The 23,648-nt window shown below is 40.5% G+C and overlaps 1 long non-coding RNA gene across 2 annotated transcripts in view; it reads left to right on the top strand.

Annotated features, from left to right (window-relative positions):
* The window catches only part of LOC111870396, a 400,443-nt gene extending 378,760 nt beyond the window's left edge, over positions 1-21,683 (top strand). For both annotated transcript variants that reach the window (XR_002843844.2, XR_004513657.1), the window contains one exon: positions 21,614-21,683. This is a non-coding gene — a long non-coding RNA (uncharacterized LOC111870396). The remainder of the gene's footprint in view (positions 1-21,613) is intronic.
* Positions 21,684-23,648: the final 1,965 nt, after the last annotated feature.

Here is a 23,648-nt window from a genome sequence, read left to right as displayed (position 1 = left end):
GATGAAGATGTTTCTGGCTTCCAGTAGCATGCTAGGGTAACAAGGAACAGGGGAAAGGATATAGTTTCTATTGGGTCCATGGGTGAGGATTGTTTGTTTCAAAACTAATCGCATGAGAACCTACAAGTAATTCTTTCAGGACAAGAAGTGTTCGTTGAGAGCCCTCGGGTAAATGTCTTAATATTATATTTATTATTATTATTATATTCATATTATTTTTAAGAGCTTCCTGGAATATGTGTACTATTCAGCAATGGATATTATAATTGGATTGTGGGTACGCGAAATGAACGAATAATATTAAAGTATAAACCCTTTGCGTGCACATAACCGGATGGCTCCTAGCATTGCTTTAGAACTGCCGTTGCCGAAGGAACTAAGTAGTCATTTATCAGTTAGTATAGAATTTCTGCCATTAAATACAATGAAATATGACATCCAGATATGTAAAAAAAAAGTCACTTCACATAAAAGATTTCTTTATTTATTTGAATCTTAATTGAGGAATATATATAGGGCTTTATATGCAAAGTAATTTAAGTCCAAGCAGCCTAGCTCCTGCGATCAGGATTACGAAAATTCTTTTACCATGAAAATGAGGGATTTCTTGAGCAACTAATCGACTCATATCTCCTCAAGGACATTGCTTCATGACGTCAGTGTCCTTGGCATATATAACAGTTCTTCTGATACGTTTAACAACACAGGAGCCACAAATTAAGTTGTAAGAGCCAGTAATACCTAGAGACAGATTATCTTTGACGTGACTGTACTTGGTAGGGGGCGTTGTGATGTATTGCCGGTGTTACTGTTCACCGATTCTATTAGAGGACGCTACCACCTTGTTAGAACCGTGCCATATATCCTAGAAACGTGCTACAAGATAAATGAAAGAGAACAAAGTCTGGAAAGAGGCTGAATTTTCGTCCTGCCCGTGACTGCTGGAGCTGTTGTTGGCAGAGTCTGTTGGGTCGATATTTAGAAAAGATGACAAATTAGATCAATTACTCCCAAAGGGAACACACAANTTTGTTTTCCCCCGATAACAAGGAAGAGAACATGTAGGAGACTTTCCCTCCATGCAATGCTCTTCAGACTTTGAAACGTGGAGTATAGGTAGAACGGTTGAATAAATCAAAATGGATATTCACACGTAAGGCATATCATTCTGTGTCCGTTAAACCCAGCATACTGTTAAGTTTACAGATGTGATTGTTCAGACTCCTGTGGGTTGTGACACCATGTAGACTTCAGCGCGCATGCTTGTGGTTCGGCACAAAGATCTGCCCCCATCTTTAAGTCTCTAGTATGGTATTGCAGCCTTTCTCTGGGGGTCGAAACATACCTCAGATCCTGATCAGGCTGTCACGAAAAGCAGACATTTGTGGTTTTACTCCTCTTTGCATCCTCAGAAGAGGAACCAGGCATGTCGATGGGTGCTACGTTTGTTGTACGCACAGCGAAGGCCGGTTCCCATGACAGACCCACAGACGGTGAACCGCCCGTTTTCTTTCTCTGCTGTCTTCAGGACCTTCGTGATAAACTGCACTGTGATTATGAGAGTGACCACTTCTCTGTCAGTTCTGCTTTTCTTCAGCGCTGGTTCCGGTGCTTCCCCAATCTTGTTCTTGTTTGCTGGGGTCTGCGGTTTGACTGCTAGTGCTGCGTGCTCCGCTGCTGTTTGGGTTTTGGTGCAACTGTAGCTCTCCTGCTTGATGGCTTTGTTGTTTCCCTCCGGGCATTGTCATGGCAACAGCCATCTTGGGAGCTGTCTGCAGTGGACCTACATGCGGACGAAACACCGGCAAGTGGAACGTTACTCAAGGCCAGTCTTCAACTTTGATGAGAAGTAGGAAATGTTATGAAGGATGAAGATGTTTCTGGCTTCCAGTAGCATGCTAGGGTAACAAGGAACAGGGGAAAGGATATAGTTTCTATTGGGTCCATGGGTGAGGATTGTTTGTTTCAAAACTAATCGCATGAGAACCTACAAGTAATTCTTTCAGGACAAGAAGTGTTCGTTGAGAGCCCTCGGGTAAATGTCTTAATATTATATTTATTATTATTATTATATTCATATTATTTTTAAGAGCTTCCTGGAATATGTGTACTATTCAGCAATGGATATTATAATTGGATTGTGGGTACGCGAAATGAACGAATAATATTAAAGTATAAACCCTTTGCGTGCACATAACCGGATGGCTCCTAGCATTGCTTTAGAACTGCCGTTGCCGAAGGAACTAAGTAGTCATTTATCAGTTAGTATAGAATTTCTGCCACTAAATACAATGAAATATGACATCCAGATATGTACAAAAAAGTCACTTCACATAAAAGATTTCTTTATTTATTTGAATCTTAATTGAGGAATATATATAGGGCTTTATATGCAAAGTAATTTAAGTCCAAGCAGCCTAGCTCCTGCGATCAGGATTACGAAAATTCTTTTACCATGAAAATGAGGGATTTCTTGAGCAACTAATCGACTCATATCTCCTCAAGGACATTGCTTCATGACGTCAGTGTCCTTGGCATATATAACAGTTCTTCTGATACGTTTAACAATTAACACAGGAGCCACAAATTAAGTTGTAAGAGCCAGTAATACCTAGAGACAGATTATCTTTGACGTGACTGTACTTGGTAGAGGGCGTTGTGATGTATTGCCGGTGTTACTGTTCACCGATTCTATTAGAGGACGCTACCACCTTGTTAGAACCGTGCCATATATCCTAGAAACGTGCTACAAGATAAATGAAAGAGAACAAAGTCTGGAAAGAGGCTGAATTTTCGTCCTGCCCGTGACTGCTGGAGCTGTTGTTGGCAGAGTCTGTTGGGTCGATATTTAGAAAAGATGACAAATTAGATCAATTACTCCCAAAGGGAACACACAAGTCAGAGAGACACTATATAACGAAAAGCATAAATGAAGCATTTGACCCTTCAAGAACAGTTACAGTCCCTGATATCTTTTAGTGAGAAATGTAATCTATCCACAAGGGGCCTCCACCAGCAGAACTTCTAATTAGTAAGGGATATTAACACACTCAGCAGAGGAAGCTGGTTTTGTTACTGTAAATGGCGTTTCCTCTTCTTCTGTATTTTCTCATTAACCTTCAGCATTCCTTCCTGTTTACTGCTTTTCTCTCACTATTTATGTTACCCCCATTATGTTCCTTCCTCAGCCCGTATTTTCTGCTGTCTCTCGTCGTTTCTCTTATTTTCTCTTAGCTCTTTCTTTCACAAGCACGCAGTGATGGGAAAGCAGTGTGATGACAACACAGGTCTCGCGCATTTGAGAATTTGCACATTATCAGCCACACTGAACACGAAAATGTTGCGTGTAAACACATTCCTCACATTTTCAAATGAATTGAGTGTCCATAAACTCGTGAGCACAATATTATCCACCTACCTATATCTACTTCTTCCCAGTGGTCTCTTTCCTTCTGGCTTTCCCACCAATAACCTATATGCATACCTCTTCTTTCCCACTCGTGCTACATGCCCTGCCCATCTCATTCTCCTTGACTTGATCGTCCTAATTATACTTGGAGAAGAGTTATGAAGCTCCTCATTGCGCAGTTTACTCCAACCTCCTGCCATTACTTCATTTCTCTTCTGTCCAAATACCCTGTTCTCAAACGCCCTCAGTCTAAAATTAATTTGATTCTTATCAAAAGTACAAGCGAGCGAAACCTGGTAGCTTTCTACCAAGACAANTTCTGGGATCTGGCGCCGTGTATTCTTGGTTTTAACCGACGTTTCTGATGAACATATCGCCTCCATCTTCAGGGTAGTTGAGATGCGTGCGAATACAGATAGCTACAGCTGTAATGATTAGGAAGTGAAAAGCGCTTTTCACTTCCTAATCATTACAGCTGTAGCTATCTGTATTCGCACGCATCTCAACTACCCTGAAGATGGAGGCGATATGTTCATCAGAAACGTCGGTTAAAACCAAGAATACACGGCGCCAGATCCCAGAAGACGACTTTCTTCTTAGCAGACATGTTCAATAAAAATGATAAAGTCGTCTCTGTGCTTGACTAATTAAGCACTACGCCATGAAGACGTATGGGGGAGTGGATCTATAGATCCACATTTACTTGACCTCGGCTCTAGTTGGAGGTGAATGGTTAGCCTCAAGCCCCAGCCGCGTTACCCCCCGGATAGGAGGGTCTGTGGGCCCTAGAGTCGGTCTGGACGACGTGGAGGAGAGAAAATTATTGACCCTACAGGGACTCGAATTCCGACACCTCAGTTATCCAGCACGTAGCCAGTCGCTATACCGCTCCCAGACATGTTCAGTAGTACAAGCAAATCTTCATTGTAGGCTGTGCAGGTAGTTACACAATTTTCGGAGGAACTTGCTGCCTCTATGTTCAGGGAAGAAAGCTTATACTATGCTGGTGGAGGCAGAGGTTTCTTATGAGACTTTGTTACCCACGTATTGAATACAAGGTGTCACAACCCAGACAAACTCAATATAATTTCTGCCGCTGTTAAACCCAGAAAATTTGCGGTGTAAATTATACAGTCGTGCATATATCCGGAACCATGCCGGCGCGGGACTCGGCTTTCCTACCCGATGACTGTGGAGGTGTCTTGTAGTCTGGAAGATTATTATCAACATTAACTGCCACCATATTCAGAATAAAAAGTAATCAACTACAATGAAAATGAAGGTTAGCATGTTGTTCCGTCACGTCGGTAACTACCAGACTACACGGAGCACGCCCCAAATACCGTAGTCATTGTGATTTTATTTCAGCTTTTGGATGTTTACGCCGTGTGGATGTGGGCATGAGTACTGACGTTTCTGATGGAGGTACCATTTGTCTCTGAAACGTCGGAAAACTGTCTGAATCTACATGATCATCATCATCATCAGTAATCTGTCAGACGACAGGTCCACAGTCTCTTCCAAAACAGTTTCTCCACTTAATGCGATCTTCTGTTTTTGGAAAGAGACTATCCAGGAAAAGTGATAATGTGGTAGTTTTTCCATTTGCTTTCCACATCGCAGTACAACAGCCGTTCAAACCACTCTGGTCACGCCTGTTGCTATACGAACTTGAACCATCTCGAGCATCATTTGCTCTGTGCTTCAAGTCGCTGCTGATGACGCTGCTCCGACGTCAGTTTTTGGTGTCTCTCTTCGTCTGATGCCTACCCTTTGACCTGTCCAGCAAGGGAGGCCCTGCCAGTAGCTACGCTACCGCTGGTATAGCTCTCAGGGTCCTTGGCATACTCAAACCCCCTCACCACGATAAGGTGGAGACACCAAATTAACGCAGGTCCTAAAGGAAACAGGTATCGATTGGCGTGAAAGAAGATTGATTAGTAAATTGTATATGGATCAGAAAGTTAGAGTACGACTGGACAGAGGGGAGACAGGAAGTGTGCAGATTGGAAGAGGAGTTCGACAAGGATGCTGTTTATCACCAATTCTGTTCAACTTGTACAGCGAATGCCTTACCAAGGAAGCTCTGGATGGGCTCGGAGACTTCAAAGTAGGAGGGCAAATTATTCAAACTGTGAAATATGCAGATGACCTTGTGTTAATGGCTAAGGAAGAAACTGTGCTACAGGGTATGATTGATAGACTAATTGAAATTGGAAGGTGCTATGGCATGGAAATGAATGTGGAGAAAACAAAAGTAATGAAAATTTCGAGACAGCCAACCGCAGTCACAATAAAGATAGACCAAAAACAACTGGAGAATGTGAAACACCAAATATCTTAATTAAAATCAGCAATTCACCACGATTAATATATAATAAGACCAGTAAAGTAACCTCTTTGTCAGTGCCTTATTTTTTAAAGGAGATAAGAAAATGAAAATCACTGAGATTTTAATCGGAAATGAGGTTTGAGTTTCTTATGTCAGCGACTTTGAGGGTTGCTGTCGTTTGGGATGTGATGCAATGCCAGTGTGCAGATAGGCATCATTCTGTAGGAGGAAACCTTCTTCCGCATCTCCAAGACTGAAGATTCTCTTCGGAAATAGCTATTGCCTGCTTCTTTCGTATACAGCTCTCTTCCGGGAAGTTCTGTTTTGAAATTCGAAGATGTATTACTGTAAATATATTTTTGTATGACGAGGGAAAATGGAGTTCTTTTAACTATTTACACAAAAAAACAGCGCTAGAAGTAATATGTTTTTCAAATTCAGAAGCACTCTCCTTTGCAAAGCATGAAACATCAGGTAAGAAACTAGGTACGATATTTCGTATCATTTATTCAGAGCCAAGGGCATGGATTTATAATACGCGTTTCGGGTTTCAGAAGTGATCCTCCCAATTTCCTTTGTTTTTCTCTATATCTCTACTGCCTTTGTGTTTGCACATGTGAAAGAAATTTTGGTTTTATATCTTACTGCATTCCGTCAAAACATTATTTTCTTTTACGTCTCTGTTTCTCTACCTCTCTTAGTATATTTTTGATTCCAAGGATTTTTCTTACTTCCTTTTGTTTTTAGTCTATCACGAACGAATACCTTCCACAAACATCCCCGGAATCTCATATTTGTACTGCGTTTTTGAACCTTGGCGAATGAAATAAATTCCTCATACTCGTACAAGCCTTTTTACGGGGCAATCCTTCGAGTGAACTGCCTACTTTGTCCTTCCTGTGAAGATTCCTCCCTCGGATCATTTGAAGAATTTAATTTCTTTTATTTTCCACTAGTACTTTGCCTCAGATTTCTACAGAATTCGTGTTGAAATAGATCACACAATACGTTCGTATATATATTTTTGCTCTGAAGGTTACTAACTCTTAAGATGTGACGCTGTGTAGTCTCGTAATCGTACGTTGGAGTCAACAGATTCCTCCGATAGTTTGTTAAATTTCTACCAGGCTGCACGGCGTCAACGAGTAGATTGTTGTAGTAGCAGCCGTCTATATTTGTATTTGGAAGTTGCTCTGTTAAAATCTCGACCGGAACGTCAGAGAATTTTACCGGGATTTTACGTGTTTTTTCACAGAAACCTTCGGAAAAATACCAGGATATAAGGACACGGTCGTGGCTTTTCAGCCACCATCTAATTCGACGCTGTATTTTATGACTTCTAACAAGACCATAAAATAATTGAAATCATTTATTTTCTACGAGGAATCACATCAAAGAAGTCATAATACTTTATATTCAACACAGAGAAGATCTTTAATTTTACGTATGCATTTCCTTCTTCTTGATCCATATCTTGATTCACTGATTACTCTTGATCCATATTGTGACATGTTGACCCCTCCCACCCCTCAGCGGTAACGTAACGCTCGCGTAATAGGCGAGTAATCACCCCGCATCCTGGCAGCCATGCGCGGTGACGTCACGAGCGGAGCCGAAGAGAGCCGAGCGGAGCCGAAGATAGCCGAGCCCCGTAACCGGGTAACTATGCAAGGCGAATCAACAGCGGTGACGTAACCGGACAGCGTGGCTAGCAACAAGGGTGCCTATTACGTGGCCGTATTGTCCGATCGAGGCTACATAGGGAGAAGCGAAGGCTATTCACAGTCAGTTGTACTGTAACAGTCGCCGAGTCGAGTTGTACTGAGTCAGTCAGTGAGTCCTGGAGCTACCGCCGAGTTAGCCAGCAACTAGTCAGTGGTATTCTGGCATTTGGAGTGTACTAATTGTGATACTGCAGATAGCAGTAACCGTAAATCTGTAATTTGGGTGATTGTAAGTGCGAATGTGAAATAAAATTCGCTACATCGAATACATCGAGAATTTATTTGTCGCGATATACCCCACGATACGCGACAATATGTTGATTCACTGATCTTTGTATGAAAGTCAAACTGCCTCGTGAATCTTAGTTATGGAACTCCATGCTGTAGGGTCTCCCTTAAAGTGGTGATAGCAGTTAAACTTGTAAGTAACTCCTCTGCTTCTGGAACCAGAAAGTTTATTATCATTTTCATTGTACCCTGTTTTGAGCCGTCAAAATATAGGCCATTCACAAAATTAAACATCCTCTCCCTGTACATAATTAAACGCGTAATATTCATAAGATCTAAAAGTTTGTGACGATGATACAGTAGTGCAAATACAGAGTGTCCGGATGAAAGGTATCCAAAATAAAATCATTATACCTCAGAAAGAATTTATTATAAGCATTAATGGGTTACGTCAGTACAAAGCGAAACTATGAAAGTCTTTTTCTGCGTATATAACTTTCTCAATAAATTTAAATGTGGGCTTCCTTGGTGGCACGACAAATATCCAGGCTTGAAGCATGTCTGGTGTCACCGTAGCCACAGCGTCCCTTATGCAGGGTTTCAGGTGTTGAAGGTCGTTGATCTTAACCTGGTAGACAATGTTCTTCACATAACCCCACAAGAAAAAGTCCAGTGATGTTATATCTGGCTACCTATGAAGCCAAGAGATAGGTCCACCTCTGCCAATTCATATCCCAGCCCTCTCTCTATCCAGGAAATTCCTAACATGGTGGCACAAATGTGGCAGTGTATGCGCGTAAACAAAGTTTTCCTTTCCGATGACAGAAGCATGATACGTATATGACAATTTCAGAGATACGTTTTTTTTTTATTTTGGATACATTTCATACGGGCATCCTATGTTATGTTTCTGGACATTATTATGAATTGCCCTGTTTTTACCTAAAAACACCGCCCTGTTTATGTTTTAAAATACACGATTCCGAAATTGGATTCTGTCTCCTTCATGCAGAACCAATCGATAGAGCTAGTCCCTATCTGCGGAGACGGAGACAGAATCCAGTAGAGCCAGTCCCTCTCTGCGGAGACGGAGACAGAATCCAGTAGAGCCCGTCCCTATCTGCGGAGACGGAGACAGAATCCAGTCTCCGAAACGTTTTGTTTTGAAATGTAAATAAGATGGCGCTTTAGATGGAAAATAGACCAGTGATAATGCCCAGAAACATCCTATTTGTGCGTGGCGCTGAATGAAGCAAATTAAGCACGCAACTCCATTTTCTCGACACCTAACCACCTCTGTCTGTATTTTCCCGTTGGGTCAAGACTTGGACGTATCTAGCCAAAAATATTGAACATAAATAACTTTCCCTTCTTTCAGTCTACATGTCCTGTTGTATTGTTTAATTATATTAGTAAAATCCCCCCCCACACACACTTCCGGTTTGACCCCTATGGCAAAATGAGGGACTTTGCCCCTGCCGGAAATAGATGGTCATCTAAAACGTATCCAGTCACATTTCTGACTGAGCTAATGTTCCCAAAGAATGAAGACATATATTTAAACTATTCTTAATCACTCGTGATTAAACTAGCCGCTGTAGCGTTGTCTGCTTTTTATAAGTGAAAGGTTATGCCCCTCAGCGTCATAGATCTCCAAAGTTAATGAACGAGTTTCCGTTACATTTTATATTGCAATCTTCACTAAATCTGTTGGGCAACATTATTTTTTTGTATTGAAGTTTTTCTTGGCGGAGACTATCTTTTTGTATTATGCAATATAGTCTGGTAGAGCTTCGTCGATTTTATTGCCTCCAACTTAACGGCAGAACAATATGCAAAACAAGCAACTACAGGGAAGTTCTTATCTTTGTTGATCAGTTTATGGCCCTGCGCTTTACGGTGACCGATGCACCGCTGGCTGAGACGCGCATATGTAGTTGCCGATGAATCAGTAAGTCTCTTGGTCGATAAAGTTCGGAATGAAGTAATTACAATTCACAAATCAGAGGAAGTGTTTAAAATACTGTGCCTGACAACTGCGGATCGTTCTCACTTCGACGATAAACTGTAGAAACCAACTACAAAAATGAATCCTACTAGCTGTATCCCGAGGCTGCAAGGCATGGAATTCTGATGTTTTGCAGGGTTTAAGCTTCAGCAATTGTGTTGCTGTTCTTGTATTAGAGATTTAAAACCCATCTCTTTTTCTGGACGTTTCAGTGATTTTCTAGGTGTATGTTCAAGTCTGGCTCCTATGTCGTCTATCTTTTCCAAAATAAGCACTCGGAGCATATGTTTTTGTTTCTTGTATGTTTATAGTCCCATTGGTCTAAGTTGATGCACCAAAGTGTGAATTATTTGTCTGCTGAGAACACTTCCATCACGATTCTTTTCGAAATTTTCGCCGACGCTTTCTAGTAGAGCCTTCTTTCACGTAAGTGTCGTGAAATGCACGTTGCTCTGAAACATCCCGCACCATGACGTAACACACTGATCGCCAATTGTGACTAAGAACAAACCGCTTTTGGAGGTGACAACTGCCGTCCACTCTTGACAAATCATAAACAAATTACCACGCATAGACCTCACTGCTCACAGTGAAACATAATGCCGTCGAGTAGTCCACAAAATTAATATCTTCCCTTAATTCTAAACGTTATCAGCTATCATGGGCGGTATTCGTATTCGCCACTCAACCGGCCGTGCACCGGTCGCCGTGGAACGCAGGGCGATAAACCGATCAACAAAAGCAAGAACCTCACTGTATTGTATTTGTATTAGACTACACGGCATCATATCCTAGAGCATATTGTTTTTAAAAATGTATTATAGTCATACCGACCTAATTCAAATCTTGCTATATTTGTAGTTCAAATTTAATTTTATTAATTTTTCTAAACTAAATTACTACAGAAAGTAAATAATTACATATTATCTTAACATATTTCATTTTATATTTATTTACTTTTAATTGCAGTTTATTTAGCGATCCTATTGGCAGGCCAGACAGTGTTGCTGCGATTGGTAGAATGAATATTGAATAATTAATTTTAAATAATGTGCAATCGCGCTTGGCCTAATCGAAATAAAATCCGGAAATTTTCCTGGACGGAATGAAGAAAGGTCAGAGAAGTCATACTATCCTCTGGCCGAGATCTGATCCTGGGACCCAACGAGTTCTACCATCTCCCATATTAGTTTCGGTAGTTCTCATTAACATCTGAAATTTCATTTGAAACAGTTTTCTGTAAGTCTTATATTTAACGGAATAAATAATAAGTAACGTCTGTCTCTGTTCATGTTTTCAAGTAATGGATTTCTGCGTGAAACAAGCGAACATCAAATCCAATTGTATGCAATTATCAAAACCAATTAAGAAATGCACACATGGCGTAATAATTCTCAGAAATCAGAAGACTTTTAGGGAAAATTTTCGATGGGCATAAAATTTGAATCGTTTTCCTCTATAAAGTTTATTTGAATCTTTCTCTTTCTGCGGTAAATATTTAGTGAGGTGACACGGAAATTACGCAGAAACGGATGTAGATCTTCATGTGAAGTGTCTGTTACTGCTCTTAGAGTTCAAGAGATCTACTGCATGAGACTTGTGATTGCCAAGGAGACGATTGCGGGGAATACTGACTTCTGGGGCATGGCGCCATCTACCCTTGTAGACGTTGAAAGACGTTTCGGAATGAAATACAGTCTGCATCTCCATGACAGATGATATATTTCTGCTGGTCTACATAGCATCAAACCCAATAAGATAATATTCTTTAGTCAGATATCTAGATCTGTATAGTGACTAGGCTATGGGCTGGACGATAGAGGTATCTCAATTCGATTCCCGGCAAATGCAAGAAATTCTCTGTTAACGTCTAGAACAGCACTAGGATCCACACAACTCCCTACACGATGGGTAATCGAGTGCTATTTTCCCGTGGGTAAGGCGGCAGAGACGTGAAGCTGACAACTCACCTCAACCTGATGTGGAGGTTTAAGAATGGTGAAGCTGTCTCCCCACATAGTCTTAATGGTGTGGTGTTTAATAATTTAAGCCAGGGATAAGTTTAATTTTATTTTTTAAAATAAAATTTTATGAGAATATGTTCAACAGTTTCAAAACTGTTACACTAGGAGAAACACAAGACAGATATGAAAAGAAGATATCCATATCTAGAATATCTTTGTGGACACGTCATCTTTAGGTATCAACATCATTAGAAAATTACTAGACAATTTTTTCTGGGTGAAATTATAACCAAAATCGCTCTACCATAAATCTCATTGTACACACAGGATACTTTTTCGTAAGATTTTCTGCAAATGTACCTCAAAGATGTTTTAGACAAAGTTAATTAGTCGAAATTTGTAACATCTTGCTACAAAAACGTCATAAAAGCATCTGTGAGTGCGTGCACTATCCATTGCAGTATATTTTCTCCGCCGTTTCTGGTTCTATACGTGTCAGAAACAGAGCTGTGGTATCATCAGCGTCAGACCTCGTAAAGAGGAACTGTATAAAGAACTGGAAGCATGTAAGTGATGATCCTGTGTCAGAGATCTTATGAGGGATTCCCTCTATTCCCCGAGAGCATTACTTGGTCGCAGAGGCTGACGGGTAGTCCATATCTATGACGTCAGTTCGACCTCTTTCATTTTAAGTTGGAATGAGAGAATGTGTGCAGGAAGTTCTAGACGGATCTTCATTTGATTTATTCGTACAATTTTACTATGGCGGTAGGGTGCAGGTGTTTCTGCCCGTTTTGATTGAAACATAAATCGAACCGGCTGCTGGAGATGGCACTGGACCACAACGCACGCCGGACATAAGTTCCCCTTCCACTCCACCGCGGCGCCGTTCTCATCAATCGTCCCCTCTTATCTGGACCTCCCACTGAAAGTACGCTAGGCTACTGAAGGGTTTAATCTGATTTTGTAAAACCGGATTTTGGTACTTACAGTTCTTTTGATGCAAGGCGCATGAAGATGAGAACGTATGGCTTCGGGTTCGATCCCATGACAGTGCTATAATGACTTTAATATACAAAAGTGTCTCCACGGCCACTTATTATCCTAGTCATTGTCACTGATTGTCTTTCTATCCGAAATCAATACCCATCTAACATATCGATAGAGTTAATTTTTAGCTTAATTTCCTTGTTTTGAAAGAAAGAAGCGGAATCTAGCGTCTCAGTAGATATTAACACCTACTTCGTATTTATCTGGTTCTGGGTTCAAATCTCGGTCCTGAAAACAATTATCATTATTCACGATTTTCATGATTTTACAGCTTCTCCGACAATTTTGGGGATGCTACCTCGAATTGTACAAGGCCTCCTCCTTCCATTTACTTACCAATTTATAATTTACTGATTCTATATTTTTATGCTATATATTCTGAGCTAACCACAGCGTTGTTAAATAAAAAAAATGTAAAGCTATCCCTGTACCAGGCCGTGAAGGCCCATAGGTTTGTGAGACGTTGAGGTTCCCACATTATCTAGACAGTCGGCTCAAAGATGGCGGTAAGGTTGTCAGCCTTACGCGCCGGCCGCGCTTTACTCCCCAGGAAAATTATTTAATTAATTCCTGTTACTCATTTCTGTTAGAGACTGAGTAAACCCCAGGGTCTAATGCGGCTGGAAGGATTAAGTCAACTGGAAAAAATCCAATGACCTCATCGGGACTTGAACCCACGACCTTCCGGCTTGTAGCATAGCCCCTCAACCAACTACCCCTTAAATAACTAACTAAAGTATGTTAACTTTTTATGTGTGACTCCACGAAGTGTGGTAGAAATATACATAAGATTACTGCTTTCATCTTAAGGGTCGAAACCAATCTAAGATCCTACGAATGATAGTCGACGCACCACGGTATGTCTCCAACGCAACTCTCCACACCGATCTCGGTATATCTCCGTACAAGACGTCATCCAACAAAAAAGCAACAAACACCACAACAAAATCATAACTTACAAAAATCCACTCCTAAAGACGCTATCGATAAGAGAAGGCAACAGACGCCTCAAACGAAACTGGCCAATTGACCTGATTTGAATTACTGAGGATTCGCCGCTGGACGCCTCCTCATCATGTCATGTAAACACCCATAACATTAGCTTATAGAATGTATATTCTGACTGCTGATTAAACAAAAAAAAATCTCAAGGGACGAAGAGTTAGCTAAAGTTGCAAGAAGCAATCGAAGAACAAGACATTCTTTGTAGTGAATGAGCAAAAAAGAAAACAAGAAATAGTAGTATACGTGCTGTGAGGGAATAGAGAGAGAAGATAACGTGTATGTGTACAAAGGGAAAGAATTTGGGAAGAAATGAGTGGCGGCAGTGCATAAAGAGAAAGAAAGGAAAAAGGCAGTGGTATACGTGTACAAACGTAAGAAGAATGCAAGTAAAGAAGGAATTATAGGAATGAATAAAAATTTAAGAAAAGTAAAAACTCAGAAAAGAGAGGACAAAAACCACGCCAAATGATGTCCTTACCAAAAGTGGCCCCACTTTAAATCATTTTCTTGATATTATGTTTCCTCCCTGTGTCGCTATGCTGTATGTATGCGATGTTCTGCAGGACACGACTTTTTATGGTTGGCTGGCTCGCAATCTTCACCCGCGTCACGTCATGCCTCTACCGGCTTCAAGGTGGCTCCACAGCTAACCCACTTTCAGTAATGAACTTCGGGTACCACCAGCAAAGCCATGTGTTCGGATTGCGTCATAATACTGCCGGGGGTAGGCACACCACCTGCATGACAATAATTCTGCATTCTTATGTTTTCCGTTCGTTGCAAGAACGCCCCATCCATGCTTATTTACTCTTATAACAATCTGAAATTTGTTGCAGCAACTGACATATAGCTATTCTGTACACACTGTGTAGAAAACATGTCTACACGACTGGATACGGGCTGGATGATTGAGGGGTAGGAGTTCGAGTTCCGATAGGGGCAGGAATTTTCTCTTTGCTAATTCGTCAAGATTGGCTTTGGGACCCACCCAACCTCCTAATGGGTACGGGAGGGGGCTATATCTCCGGTGGTAAAGCGGCCGGGGCGTGAAGCTGACCACTCACCTCCAACTAGTGCATTGGTCGAGAAAATGTGGATCTATACGTCCACTCCCCCATACGCCTCCATGGCGTAGTATTAGTTAAGCACAGGGGCGACTTTACCTTTTATCATTAGCTTCCAGATATGCTCTGAGGCCCACATACCGTTTACCCTTTCTCGGTGAGTGAAGCGAGTAGAGCGTGAGACTATCCTCTTATTTCCACCTAACGAACAGGTTGGTTTAGCGACAAATCTCTAATTTGTACTCAGGATGTGCTCTGTTCAAATGTAAGCTAGGAGAATTTTCATCTTGTCCGAGATTATTCGTGGTTTTCCTCAGTTCCTATAGGCAAACAAACTCCGGCTTAGTGCCTCGATAGGCCACAGCCACTTCCTTCCATATCCTTTCTAATTCTATTTTCACCAGGCTTACCATAATCGGACATCACACAATATAGACACTAAAATCGTTGTGAAGAAAATGAAAACCCAACTTAGCTCCACCTAGTTATGAGGTTAAGAATATATGGATCTGTGCCTCCATTTTCCTATGCGTGTTCATAAGGTCGTGCTTAATTATATTTTCGCGGCGACGACTATGTAGGTTATTGTTTTCTTGAATGTGACGTCATGATGTCTGGCAGATGATTATCAACATTTCAAGGGAACCTACGTACTACATCAGTTTTCCTGGGAAAGAATATCTAATAGCCTATATGACATCATATAGTTATGTTATATATATATTTGTGTTCTTTGTTCGAGGAAATGTACGGGGTAACGTGTAATTCGAACCACCGTTGGGATCTTCGCGTACATTGCATGTATAAAGTTTTTACTTCATTAGAGATGACAGAATTAACCGTTACTGGATCTTGCTGGAGCTGAAAACTAGAACTTCTGCACTGAATGTGTTTTTAACTTCCAAAAAAAGTACTAAAATCCAGAACCCCTGCTCTATTGAAATACATCATATCAATTTATTAAAATGTTATTTGTAATTTGAATTGCATCATACTCTCTTGTTTATGTAACAGAGATTGTTTGTTTGTTTGTTTGTTTGTTTGTTCACCACAGCATAGGGCTTCACGATGAGCACGTATCCATTCTGTTCGCATCCAGAAGCATATATACACAAGACTTGCGTATAGGACACTACTGTGAAAATATTTAATAATTTTGACAAATATTATTCTCTTATCAATATCATGATTAGGAATTATACATCAGAATATATATGGTAAGATTACGTATGTTTCGAACCTTAGACTGTATCATTATTTATTTAAATTGCATATGGGTTATTTGCCCGGTGGCAGTAGTACTACAATAAGACACTACACAAATAACACACATCATACAAAATAACACACCACTTTCAGACAAAACACAGCACACAAAACTACACAAACAACTAGGGACACACTAGTACGCAGTAAATACAATGAAAATACACTTACAGCTAAAACAAATACAGTTACAACTACAATTATATAAATTAATATAACAAAAGAATAATTAATAATCATGGAAATAATAAATAACAGTCCAAAATACTGCTGAATTATTTTTAATAATTTCATCCGTTAGTGCAGGGACGTTAAATAATTAAATATCCTATACATTTTAGCTAGTCAAATATAGTGCTCTTATGTATGGGCTTATATACTACAGTTAGTCATTAAATACGAAAAGTTTAACCCAACAGGTGCAAAGTGTTGATAATTTAGACCTTAAGGGAAATCAGTATATCTGACGGCATGTGACATCTGTTGGAGTTTTATCTGAACTATAAAATCAAGAATCATATCAAGTTCATTTCTCACTGTACTTAAAGTTGGTAGTCAGTTCTTAATTATATGTACCCAGAAAGTACGAAGTACGCAGATTAGCTTTACTAACTTCAAAAGGAGACATGACACTGTGAGAATTAAAGGTGAGAGTTCTAGAAGTCAGTTGCTCAAAACTCTGAAAAGAAACACCAAAATATTACTTTTTTTCACAATACCATGCTCAGGTGCTAAAGGTACATTTGAAAGTGCCAGGCTCTACTCTGGGCTACATAAGTGTAACCATTGTTACATGCAATCTGAACAGGAAGTGACAATGGAAATTTCCGATACTCTCCCCTGTTCATTAGAGATATAAGCTTACAAGAATAGATTGACTTTACATGCAGTACCTTCGTCCCTGTGTAGCCCACACAAACGTAAACAAAGTAACGCTATCTCTGTAACAGGCCTTGAAGGCCCAAGGGTTGTGAGACGTTGAGGCTCCCACATTATATAGTAATTCGGCTCAAAGATGGCGGTAAGGTTGTCAGCCTTACGCGCCGGCCGCGCTTTACTCCCCAGGAAAATTATTTAATTAATTCCTGGTACTCATTTCTGTTAGAGGCCGAGTGAACCCCAGGGCCATAGTGCGGCTGGAAGGAGTAGGTCGATTGAAAAAAATCCAATGACCTCATCGGGACTTGAACCCGCGACCTTCCGGCTTGTAGCATAGTGCCTCTACCAACTATGCTACCGCTGATGATAAAATTCAGTACGCCCTCACTCAAATTGGCATTCCCCTTTCAGAGGGGAACAGTGCACTGAATGTAGAAATTCTGTGTGCAGGGGCATTAAAATAATATTTGAAAATCTGGAGTCATTGACAGTACAGTTAATCGCTAATCTATATCTTCTCTCAGTGGTCAAATTAAAAACATATTCGCTTAAACTGAACGCAAAAGGGATGTGGGTAATATAGCAGCGCCTCTCCTTCACCAAGGTTCCAGACATAACCCCCCCCCCCGGGTCCTCCTGTACCTATCCATCGGCCATGGTAGGTGTCATTGTTGTTGGGAACGTCTCGCAGAGCACGACTAAAATGTTCAGAAACATCAACATACATATAGCATATCCGTGCTCTGAGCTCCAGTGGCACATCCTACGGTTCCTGTCAGACTATCTGCAACTACCCGGCCTCTTTGAACGGATGCTGCGGTGCATGATGAGACATGCCGAGGAGTACAGTGAAACTCATGGGGGACCTCTTAAGCACTTATTTTAAGTGTACTCTTTCATCTATAATTCACTAATTAAATTTTTCCTACACAGGTTGATATGGACATATTTATTTATTTGTGGGGGGTCGTGGAATTAGCGCCAGATTTTCTCAGCATCTTTTAGTTACGCACTTTATATAGGAAATCCCTAAGAAAATCAAATATAGGGAAGATTTTCCTCCACTTCTAATTTGGCTATGTAGTTGAGATTAAATGCCAACAGATGCCACATTTTTCAGAAATATAAATTTTTATTTTCGTTGAAACTTTCGACACTTGGCAATTATATGGATGAATACGCACATATCTGTAAAATATTTTAATAAAAGTTATAGTTATTAATTGGATTTGTATTTTAAGGTACATCACTAATATCCTGAAAGCTATTTTTTTTGTGTGTGGAAAAAGTAGTTGCAGCTCTATTTGAGTGCAGTATTAAAAGATCAAAAAGCATATCGCTACGGTTTATTTTATTCTACATCAACAAATTTAAGTTTCATTAAAATCCGGTACACAATTTCCAACATGAAGTAATTGAACCGTTATATACGATTCCATATTATTCGTTAATTTTATGCTTCATACACAAAGGTCGGATAAGTATTGAATTCCGTCCCTACTCTCTCATGGAGCCAGTGCAGTGGACCTTGCCTAAAAAACACGAATATTTTCTGCTTAGCGTCCGGTGACAGACTGGCCCTTAATTTGATACGAATATAAACCTTGCCTGCCGCTTCGCCGTCGAGTACAGAAGCCAGCATATGTTTCTTACAAAAGTGCAATAAGTGCACATATTTGCCTCTGTTTTAAATCACGTTTTCTCTGCTGGGTGTGCTTTCTACGTTGAAAACTAAGCCGCGCCATAGCTCAATCGGTCCGTCGCTGGCTTCCCACCGCGGCGGCCCGGGTTCGATCCCGGCTCTGGTCGAGTGGGATTTGTGGTGGACATAGTGGCGCTGGGGCAGGTTTTCTCTGAGTACTTCGGTTTCCCCTGCCAATCTTCATTCCACCAGTTGCTCCACAATCCCCCTCACCTATCATCTGGGGCTGGTACAATAGGCCAGAAGTGGCCGCAGTAGAAGGGAATTAGTCCCACCCCATTAGCAGTAAAAAAAGCATTGTTTCTGTAATAGGCAGTTCCAGTATTTACGCGATTTCGGACCTCCATATACCCGAAATGTCAAGTGAGATATATATGTATATGTTACCGCAGAACTAAATAATTTGTAATTATGAATAATAACAGGTAATTGCATTGAATTATTAAAAACGTGATAACTGTGATAAATTTCATTAAAATAATTTTACCTGTATTTCATCTAGCCGTTCAGAAGCTTGCATGGCGCAAACCTACAGATTTAATTTCCAAAAATCACATCATAATCGGGGTAGGAACCAATGAATACGTAAAAATTTCGAGCTCTTCTTTGTCACGATAATCAGATTCTGTGCCCTATTTACTATGTTTGAGAGGCAATAAAAATGATTTCGAAGAACTTGGGGATCACCCAGCCTCCTGTTGTCTACTGACGGTGCAAAGGTGACCTAATAAAATAGATCCTACCTTGGGATTTTCAACAAAATTTTGAGCGGCCGGTGCCTGAATCTGGATACTTACCTCGATCCAGTACATAAATATAATATTATATTTAATCATCTTGTTACATTCCACACTTCTATATGTATAATACAAACCTCGTCGTAAATGTAACACTTTATTGTAGTTCTTGTCCCCTTTCTTTCATACTACATGTTTCGGCCGCAACCGGCCATCCTCAGGTGTATTTCACTTCACACTGCACTCAATATTAACATTTAAGTTGAGATTTCCAATATTATATTTAAGCATCCTGTTGCACTCTATACGATATATCATATAAACCCCGTCTTAAGTGCAACAGTTTATTACAGGTCTTTCGTCTTGCTTTCTTCTACACTACATGTTTCGGCCGCAAACGGCCATCATCAGGTGTATACACAAAGATAATATACGAATCAGACAAATATCAGCGAAGTAGATTCTGTTAGCAGCGACGATGGGAACAATTGGGAAGTCCTGTGTTTTTAAATTTACACTAAGTGCAGTGTGACAGCTACGTGATGTGAAATACACCTGATGATGGTCGATTACGGCCGAAACAAGTAGTGTGAAAGAAGGGGGGACAAGAACTACAATAAAGTGTTGCATTTACGACGGAGTTTGTGTTATACATACATAAATATAAATTTTGTGCTATTTTCCGTTATCCACTCTTCAGGTTTTTGAAATAGGATTTCGTATATACTCATATTTCCCGTCTTCCACATATATGTTACATGTCCTGCGCACAAACGCGCAGGTTGGCTCAAGCGAGGCACTTCTAACTTGTTTTCTGGAGGTTTTCGGTTCGCATCTAAGTCAGAAACTGGCTATTCTGAGATTTTTCAAGATTCTCTTCAGTCATGTCAGGCAGATGCAGGGATATTACTAAAGTCGAACACTGCCATATATTTCACATTCTTTCAAAATCGTTGATAACTATAATCCAATCGTTCGATTTCATTTAGCCAGAAGTGCTGGTAGCACCGTTACATAAACTTCAGATAAAAATGTCGTGTCGTACTTATCACATCATTCCTGGTCCGGTCGCCTAATAATAGTCATTGTATAGTACAAATTATGAATCTCTTAAATCATAAGATTTTCTCAATTCTGATGTTATTTCTTTACACTCAGACCCAAATATCTACCGAAATATTCTTTTTTTTTTCGAAACAGCCGTAGTCTGTGTTATGTCCTTAAGCTGACAGATTAGATATCATATTCACATATAAAACACATATAGTTGTAGACTTGAAAGGATTCTGCCGATGGTGTATACTGTACTTCTTTTGGCTTATTTTGGACTTCGTCCAGTGATTGAGACTAGCTCTTTCTAACGGGCCCAACTGAGTAGGTTTATCCTTCCCTATCCACCTGAAGACGGAGACAGATCGAGTCTCCGAAACGTCGTGGTCTTTTGTCTTTTACATACCAGACGATGGGTGAAGTCCAAAATAAGGCCAAAGAAGTACATATAGTTGTGGTTTCATAATAATTTTTAATAATGCTGGAAGTATGGAACCTCATTATGAGACCTGCCTGTGTTGTCACATCCTCACAGCGATGATTCTTGTGGGATACAATTCGGAAGGTCGTGGGTTCTATTTCCGATGAAGTCATTGGAATTTTCAGTTTACCTAATCCTTGCAGCCGCGCTATGGCCCTGGGGTCGACTCAGCCTTAACAGAAATGAGTACCGGGAATCTTCCAGGAGGGTAAAAGTCAGTCGATCATAAGGCTGACAACCTCATCGACATCTGTGAACCGATTGTCTAGAGAAAATGTGGGAGCCTCGACATCTCAGAACCCTTTGGGCCTTCACGGCTTCTTACTTTTGATCACGCTATGTATTTTGGTGAACATTTAATGAGTTTCGTGTAAATGCTGATTTTTTCATGCTAATTATATTCTTGGCTTGTTCTTGAACCCTGAAGATGGTAGCAGTATTTTCCTCGGAAAATTTAGTAAACATCTTTCAAAGTCCTCGCGTTATACAATAAATCACTCCTCAAGAATGGTTTTGCTTCTTCTGCAGAAATTATCAGTAATCTGAACCTTGGGTCACTTTTCACTGAAAGTTCTCTGTAATTTTGTCCGTTGGTGCTTACACTTCTTTGTTAAATGAGTTGCATATGTGTGCACATGAGTGTGTAGGTGGAGAATTAGACTGTTTTTACTACACGGTAACTAACGTTTGATGTATATGATTCGTTGTTTCCAGTTGGCACAACCCTGTGAAAGAGGACCTGGTCAGGAGAAGCAAACATTCAGCTCTGGAAAGCGTTGCATTATGGGTGAGTACTGTTCACTTATCCTTGTGTGAACTTAAACGTATTGAAATATCATCTGCATAGAAATGTTACTATTATTGTTTGTAGTATCAAGTGAATATTGTTCGATAAACAGCGATTTATGATATTGTGTCCATCGATTCGCGGGAAAGTGACGTTATATGGATCAAAAAATAACGTTATGAACCAATAGTAGTAATATTGTGTACAGCTGGACACGTGGTACCGTACTTGGTTGAAGCACTATGCCAGAAGGTCGTGGGTTCGGTTCCCGATGAGGTCACTGATTTTTTTCATTTTACCTAATCCTTTCAGCCGCACTATGGCCTTGGGTTCATTCAGCCTCTAACCTAAGTGAGTACCAGGGTAAAGAGTGGCCGGAGTGTAAGGCCGATTGTCTAAGCGGCCTCCGTAGTCTAGAGATAACGTTCCCACTTCATGACTCGTGGTACGCAGGTTAAAACCAGGCGGAGGTCGTGGAATTTTTAAGGGCGGAAAAATTCAGGGAACAAGTCCTCCGGGAGGGACTTTAAGCAGTGAGTCCCGTGTCGTAGCTTTACGGCACGTAAAAGAACCTCATATCGCCAAAGGAGGTCACTGAGCCAAATTCAAGGACGTTTCCCGCCCAACAGTAGTCTCTAACGCCTCTGATAGATGGGGGAAGGATTATAGATACCGCCAAGCCAGTAGAGGCCGAACTCGCTGGCTCGGTCGGGACTGATGGTACGCACCAATATCGGTAGGGTATAGAGACTGGTAGAATATCATAGAGGGAAGCACAATGGACCAATACTGGTCTAAGTTCATGTGGAAACCCACCCTCTCCAATAACTAACTAACTAACTAACTAAGGCCGATTGTCTAGAAAATCCGAGAGCCTCGACGTCTCACAAACCTACGGGCCTCCATGGCCAGTTACAGGGATATACCTTTTACAGCTGGCTACATGAATAAATAAAATACTTGTATGTAAGTTTGTAGAAACGATTCTTTCGTTACACAACAATCATTAGTGTTCTGGACGTTGGCGAGGTAAACACCCTGCTTCAGTGTTCACGTTTTTAATTAATTATTGGGTATTTCAGTGATTGTTCTAACTAGTATGTTAATTGAAAATTCGGTCATAGAATATCTGTGAATAGTAGGCCGGAATGCATCCAGAATCTGCCACGAAATCTATTAGAATAGACGCAAATATAATTTTCATGCTGAATTTGAATTTTTCACACTGACGACTATGAATAATACCATCTTCGGGAATGTGGCACCGTGTAGTCAGAAGTTCGCTGACGTTTCGGAGGATATATTGGTTTGATTTCCAGACTTGAAGAGTGAGCCAAACAAGAAACTACCCATAAGCAGACAGCAAGAAAAGCTGATAGCTTTTCCTTGGCTTACTGTTCGACCATGAAGAAGGAGGCTATATGTTTCCACGAAACTTCGGTGAACTTGTACCAAACTAAGCAGTGTTAGAACCGAGAAGGCCATACTCTTTACAACTCTCATTGTCTGTTTATATGTTTTTGAAACTTGTATCTATTTCCAATGTAAGAACGTATATTGAGGGTTTTTGAGACAAAGTGCTGAGGTGATATGTGTATATGGATTTAAGAGAATGTCATAAACTGTAATATTAAGGAAGCGTTATTATGTTTATCAAATGGAGAAAATTTGAAGGCTTGGACATTTAGAATTCATGTGAATAATGAGGCAGGGGAACTTAGTCAGGATATCTGAAGTCAAGGAGCAAATTCCGACATCTAGATCAACGTAAGGAGGGTGAGATGTGCAGGGCGTGTAGCATGAATTGTGGAGTGGAGGAATGTATATGGAGTTTTCGTTGGAAAGCTAGAATGAGACTATGCGCCAGGACAGCAGCTCACATGACTGAGGTTCCCGCGGTTTTACTTAGTCTCTCCCCACAGTCGACGGAAAGTACCTCGCTTTGGACGCGAACTCTTCCTT

Source organism: Cryptotermes secundus, unplaced genomic scaffold, assembly GCF_002891405.2.
Source record: "Cryptotermes secundus unplaced genomic scaffold, Csec_1.0 scaffold1065, whole genome shotgun sequence".
Taxonomy (NCBI): domain Eukaryota; kingdom Metazoa; phylum Arthropoda; class Insecta; order Blattodea; family Kalotermitidae; genus Cryptotermes; species Cryptotermes secundus.
Note: the sequence above shows the minus strand (reverse complement) of the source record. Positions and strands in the feature narration are given on the sequence as shown.